At 35.9% G+C, this 7,289-nt stretch overlaps 1 pseudogene; it reads left to right on the forward strand.

Annotated features, from left to right (window-relative positions):
• Window positions 1-204: 204 nt before the first annotated feature.
• On the forward strand, window positions 205-1,218 carry LOC117974783 (histone-lysine N-methyltransferase SETMAR-like; annotated as a pseudogene).
• Window positions 1,219-7,289: the final 6,071 nt, after the last annotated feature.

The raw sequence follows: 7,289 nt of genomic DNA on the forward strand, positions 1-7,289 counted from the left end.
TTTGGAAATCATATGATTGAACTATTAGGTGAGTGTGAAAGTAATTGCGGTTTTTGCATTGTTGGAATTGGCTGTTTGATATTGAAATACATTCTTAAATAAATGTGGTTATGTTATACATCATTTTAATGGGCATTTCTTGCTTTATGTGTTTTTGCTAATGACTTATTTCTTGCTGTTTATTTTATTTTATTTTAGACTGTGGGAATGATGTTAGACAAAAAGCAAATTCAAGCAATTTTCTTGTTTAAGTTCAAAAGGGGTCATAAAGCAGCAGAGACAACTTGCAACATCAACGCATTTGGCCCAGGAGCTTCTAACGAACATACAGTGCAGTGGTGGTTCAAGAAGTTTTGCAAAAAAGATGAGTGCCTTGAAGATGAGGAGCATAGTGGCCTGCCATCGGAAGCGAACAATAACCAGCTGAGAACAGTCACCAAAGCTGATCCTCTTAGAACTACACAAGAATTTGCTGAAGAACCCGACGTTGACTATTTTATGGTCATTCAGCATTTAAAGCAAATTGGAAAGGTGAAAAAGCTTGATAAGTGGGTGCGTCATGAGCTGAGCAAAAATTTAAAAAATCATTGAAGGGTTGTTTTCTCTTATTCTACGCAAGAACAATGAGCCATTTATCAATTGGATTGTAAAGGGCGATGAAAAGTGGATTTTATGGTACAAACAGCAATGACCAGCTCAGTGGCTGGACTGAGAAGAAGCTCCAAAGCACTTCCTAGGGGCAAACGTGCATCAAAAAAAGGTCATGGTCACTGTTTGGTGGTCTGCTGCTGGTCTGATGCACTACAGCTTTCTGAATCCTGGTGAAACCATTGTATCTGAGAATTATGCTCAGTAAATCGATGAGATGCACAGAAAACTGCAATGCCTGCAGCTGGCATTGGTCAACAGAAAGGGCCCAATTCTTCTCCAATAACACCTGACCACACATTGCACAACCAATGCTCCAAAAGTTCAATGAGTTGGGCTACAAAGTTTTGCCTCATCCACCACATTCGCCTGACCTCTGGCCAACCAAACACCACTTCTTCAAGCATCTCAACAACTTTTTGCAGGGAAAATGCCTCCATAACCAGTAGGATGCAGAAAATGCTTTCCAAGAATTCAAATCCTGAAGCATGAATTTTTATGCTACAGGAATAAACACATATTTCTCGTTGGCAAAAATGTGTTGATTTTAATGGTTCCTATTTTGATTAGTAAAGATGTGTTTAAGCCTAGTTTTAATGACTTAAAATTCATGGTCCAAAACCGCAATTATTTTGCACCAACCTACTTCCAGCACTCTCATAAAAAAATTGATGTGTTCATGAAGATTGCTAACCCATAGTCAAGCAGAACAATAATTAATTACATGAGACTGAACTGATAAACTGAAATAGTATCTTATGACTTCTTGTTTGAAACATTGCTGATTATTTTAATATTTAATATTTCGTTTTCCAGAGTAAAGAAAACTTTTTTTGAGCTATTGATAGCTTACAGCAATTGAGTAAAGTATATGTTTGTGAGCGAAATTAAAACACTTTTTTTCTCTCTACCCGAATTCTCTAGAATACAGAAAGTATTTATTAGTATTGCCATTTTCTGGCAATATAGTTATTTGCGTAAGTTCAATGAGAATAGTGTTTTTAAAAATTTTTTTTGTAACCTGAGACATAGAAAACTTTCTTTTATCAAGATTTTGAATAGAATGGCTAATTTTCAGATATAATCAAGCTGCTTTGAGGGATCGAAGTTGACTTTATAAAGCCAATAGAGTTGGAAAAAGGCTGGTCTGATACTTTATCTACGTGGTTCCCTTACAAGAATCCTGACCTTGCAATAAGAAAACAATATTAGTCTCTGACAGGCCCAGGAAACTCAAGATATTTTGAGACCTTTAGAAGAGAGAAATTCACCTAATTTGCACAAGTACTATAGATCCAGTCTGATGATGAATCCCTGGCTTGGTTTCCTAGCTGCAAGAGACTTTTAAAGTTATGATCTGAAATTCCTGATGAACAAGTTCCAGCTAAGGCCAGGTGCGGTTGCTCATGCCTGTAATCCCAGCACTTTGGGAGGCCGAGGTGGGCGGATCACGAGGTCAGGAGTTCGAAACCAGCCTGACCAACATGGTGAAACCCTGTCTCTACTGAAAATACCCAAATTAGCCGGGCGTGGTGGTGCATGCCTGTAATCCCAGCTACTCAGGAGGCTGAGGCAGTAGAATCGCTTGAACCTGGGAGGCGCAGGTTGCAGTGAGCCGAGAGCATGCCATTGCACTCCAGCCTGGGCAACAGAATGAGACTCTGTCTCAAAAAAAAAAAAAAAAAAAAAAAAGTTCCAGCTAAGTCAACTAAAAGGAGCCTATGTGGTCAATAACTTTTCTTGCTAAACTTTCTGTAAGTAATCAGGCCAAGTGTAATAAAGACTAAAACTTATTTTACAAATCAATTGCTTCTACTATTATCTGTATTTAGTAAAATTAGAGAGAATGGAGAGAGAAAAAATTATGTTTCAATAAGACACCTCTTACTAGACTCTAGTTCTGACCATTGTTTTTGAGTTTTTATTATTCATTTACAATTTAAACTGAATCCTGAATTATTTCCTGGGTACAAGTCTGTAAAGAAGAACTCAGATTTATTTTTTTCATGACATTTTTGGTTGGAATTGTTTTTTGTTATTGTGAATTTTTGTTGCTGTTGTTCTGGCACACAAATTCTTTCTTTAATTATAATCCTTGTGTACATTATGTTTCTACTTTCAAATTTTTTATGCTATGTATCTCTCATTGTTTTACTTATTCCAAGAAAATCATGGTATTCCAAAGATTAGTGAGGATTCAACAAGCAACACCAGCTACATAAATCAGTGACTTGACTAAAGACTCATTTTTTCGCCACTTGGTGATGCCATGCCAATTCAGCTTTTGGGTGCTCTTAAAATTTGTCACAGAGCTCTTTCCCTCTGACGTGGTACAGGACTATTGAAGAAAAAGCCTCTTTGGTGACAAAGGACCTATTGACACTCACACTCTGATTGTTAATGCTATTAAAAATTTTTTTTGATCAAAAGGGAAGAATGAGAAAGAAAAAGAACTTTTTTTAAAAATTTATTTTTATTTTTTATTTTTGTGACAAAGTCTTGCTCGACGTGTCACCCAGGCTGGAGTGCAATGGCGCGACTTGGCTCACTGCAAGATCTGCCTCTGAAAAGAAACTTTTTATCTGAGGAATGTGAATCCCCTTTAATTCTCAAGTCCAGAGAGGAATTGAAATGCAACAGCAGTCACATTTCACTCCTCACTTGTGCTAGAAAATTACAACTTGAAACCATTTCTAGGTGGGCTCTAGACTAACTGATGCCAAATCACCATAAATGCCATCAGTTGGTCACAATAACTCATAGCCTTTAGTTCAACAGTGTATAGCTAAATACTCAACAATGTGAATTCTATAAACCAGTGAAAATTCCTGTCAAACAACTTTGTATCAGCCCACTCTTTATCCCCTTTTACCTTTAAAAATATGCTTGGCAGGGCACGGTGGTTCATGCCTGTAATCCCAGCACTTCAGGAGGCCGAGGTGGGTGGATCACAAGGTCAAGAGATTGAGACCATCCCGGGCAACATGGAACCCACCTCTACTAAAAATACAAAAATTAACTGGTTGTGGTGGTGCACGACTGTAGTCCCAGCTACTCGGGAGGCTGATGCAGGAGAATCACTTGAACCCAGGAGGCAGAGGTTGTAGCAAGCCGAGATTATCCCACTGCACTCCAACGTAGCGACAGAGCAAGACTCCATCTCAAAAAAAAAAAAAGAAAAAAAAAGGTTGTATCAAAGGCTGAAAGGAGCACTCCCCAATGCAACTTGGAAGTATGACCTAGGAAGCTGTCCTCACCCTTGGCCCAAATGAACTCTCTATATTAATTTTGCCTCAGTTTCCTATTTTAGACTGACAGTATTGTTTCCAAAGTCAAGATCACTATTTAATTTTTTATATTTATCTAATCACGATTTACAAGTGTATTTTTTCTAATATTATTTATTTGATTTATGTGTTTAGTATGTGCCTGTTTGTGTGTCTGTGTTTATCTGACTGACTTGCCAAATTTTTATGTATTTTACTGGGCTTTAAAAAATAAAAACTTTAGGCCTTATTCATAAATTTTTTTTGTCATTAATTTCTGATGTTATAATTATTATGTGTTTTTCTTCTATCTTATTTGAGCTTATTTTACTTTTTTCATATTTTTTAAAAATTAAATGCTGCCTTCCTGGTTCTACTTCTAGAAGACAATAGACAAAAGGTGCCAAATGAGGATGAGTATTTTTTAAGGTGTCTGATAATGACTAAATTACAAAATGTCTGGGGACTCTGAGAAAAAAAAGAGCGCACCTTACATAACAGCCAGGTTTTCCTTGTGGCCAGATTCCAGGCTTCTTATAACAAGTTTCAATAGATGCTAAGTTCTCACCAATATCACAGATCAGATTAGACATTCTCCAGAGCAAGAATAAATAAGGGGAGGAGTGGATTAGAACCCCTGTAATATCTGCAACTGTATGGGGGAGAAATGTGTTTCCCATGATTATCAGGAAAATAACTTCACCCCAGATGATTTATATCTTTTTATAATCCTGTTGAGTTAATTACGAAGACGGTGGTCATCCAGGCTTATGGGAATACTTCTAGAGGAACATACAAAATGATCTTTTTTCATACACCGTGTCCCCCTTATCAGATTTTAACTGCTTATCACCAGATCAGGCATGTCCTTTCAGCTATACATTCATATATAGATATGTACACAACAAATTTTTAAGCGGAGGTGAACTTATAATGATGAAATTATTTCATATGAATTTTTCTGCAACATACTTTTTTTCCTCATTTAAGAGTGTGACTTAAGGTCTTTCTAGCGGTGGATATAAGCCCATATATATTTTATATAATTTTATTATAAAAGTGTATTTTCTGGGTATAAAATAATTAAGTATATCACATTTCTACTGACAACATTTAGATTACTTTCTAATTTTGGATATTATAATCAATGAAACAGTAAACATTCTGGCATACAAATTTTAATATACTTGTGTAGTTAATAATAATGGGCAAATTCTTCCTAAAAGCTGCCACCAATTGACTTGTCTTCCAATAGCCTGTGAGAGTACCCATTATTCTGAATCCTCACCAACACTTCCTATATCCTATGTTTTTTTAGACTGCCATTCAGATGCCCTGAAAACTTGACACCTAGTCTCTATTTAAAAATGTTTTCTTGTCTACTTGTAGAAATAACATTAACATATTTACTTGTCATTCTATAACTCCATTTTTGGGATTTTTCTATGTTGTGCCTTGTCTTTTTAATTTTTTCACCAACTTTTAGAATCCTTTGTTTTAGACACCAATCTAGTGTTGTATATATAAGTTGCCAAAAATATAAGCACAGCTTATTTTTCAACTTTATGGCTATTTTTGTCATACAGTATGGGTAATATAGTCAATTCTGTCCATCTTTTGCCTTAATTCTGCACGGTTTGTATCTTGTTCAAGGATTTCTTAACTCTCTCTGTTATAATCTTTACGATCTATTGGCCTATGTTTTCTATTGAAATTTTGATTTTTTTTCATGTGCAGGTATTTAATTCACATACAATATTTTGAAAATATGGTATTATATGGGTTATCTATTATGATTACTCTTTTGTATAATCACAACATTTGTTAAATGTTTACTTTTATACAAGCCAAATTCCCACATATATGTGAGATTCTCTGACTTTCTTCTGCTATTTTATTTTGTTGGTAGTAATTTGTATTTCTGTCCTACTCTTGAAGTACTAATATAAGAGTGTGGTTATTATATAACTTTATAATAACTCCTAAAATTTGTTAGGATATGTGTACCCTTACCCACTTCAGAAAGGCCAGAGAGAACAATGAAAATTTTTCCAAAGAACTTTCCCTACAGCCAAGGAGGTGGTCTTCACAAAGCCTGTCCAGCTAAGTTTCACAGTCCTGTGGTCAAGTGACTTGTCTTTTCACAATAGACATGTTTGTTATGGATCTTCTCAGCTTTCTCCACCATTGTGTATGAGAGAGAGCAAATAACATACTGTTTTTAGTCATAAGTCACTGGCCCATTGGGAGTTACAAGCAAACCTGATGCAGAGGAAGAAAAATCCTCTGGAAATCCTGGACTTTGAACTAGATTCAATGATTGAATAAGCATTTGGGTTATCTGCTTAAACAGGAGGAAGGATAAAGTGAATATTTCATGAGGAGAAGGGTAAGATGGATCAGATAAAATGCTATGCATTCATTATTGCACCTTTATTAGTTTACCTGGGTGCAGAGCTATACTACATTTCTCGTCTTTGAAATTTGTTGTGACTTTCTACTCCATATATCTGTTCTACTAGTTGTTACATTAACCTTTAAGCAAATGCATTTATGCTTAGAGCTTCTGATCAATGTCAAAACTGTATTGCTAACCATATCCCATGCTCAGGTGCCCAAGAACAAAAATCCTGGTATGATCTCAATACTTCTCTTCCTTCTGAACTCTAATTTTTTGTGGATAGAATACTTACTTAACAGGCGGATTACATTCCATAGTTGTGACTGTTTAGAGTAAATTAGTTCTGTGATACATATTCTCCACGTACTAAGATTTATTTCTCAATTTGCAGGGGGTATGTTAATGAATACATTTTTGTAAAAAAAAGAAATGTAGTCAATATATCTTCTTTACATTGATGTCTAAAAAATTTATTTTTCCTTGTATTTGGACTAAAGTTTGGATATGGATAGGATTTTTCAGTTCAAAATCCATCATTCTTCCTTGTTATGTTCTAGAATCCAGCGCTTTAGGCGAGAAGTTAGTTGTCATTCTAAATCTTACAAGGATGTTGGCTATGGTGGATCTAACCTCCATGTCTTCTGCTTTGTGTCTTTTAATTCTTATTGCTTTGACTGTTTAAACTGTACATTGAAATACTTATTTTAGTTTTATTTTCCAAATCACTAAATAACATTTATGCCAGACAATTCTGTTATCTAACTTTGTATTGTTGTAACTTTTTTTTTTGAGATGGAGTCTCTATCCGTCACCCAGGCTGGAGTGCAGTGGCATGATCTCGGGCTCAGTGCAAGCTCCACCTCCCGGGTTCACACCATTCTCCTGCCTCAGCCTCCAGAGTAGCAGGGACTACAGGCGCCTGCGACCACGCCCGGCTAATTTTTTGTATTTTTAGTAGAGACGAGGTTTCACCT

Source organism: Pan paniscus, chromosome 8 (assembly GCF_029289425.2).
Source record: "Pan paniscus chromosome 8, NHGRI_mPanPan1-v2.0_pri, whole genome shotgun sequence".
Lineage (NCBI taxonomy): Eukaryota > Metazoa > Chordata > Mammalia > Primates > Hominidae > Pan > Pan paniscus.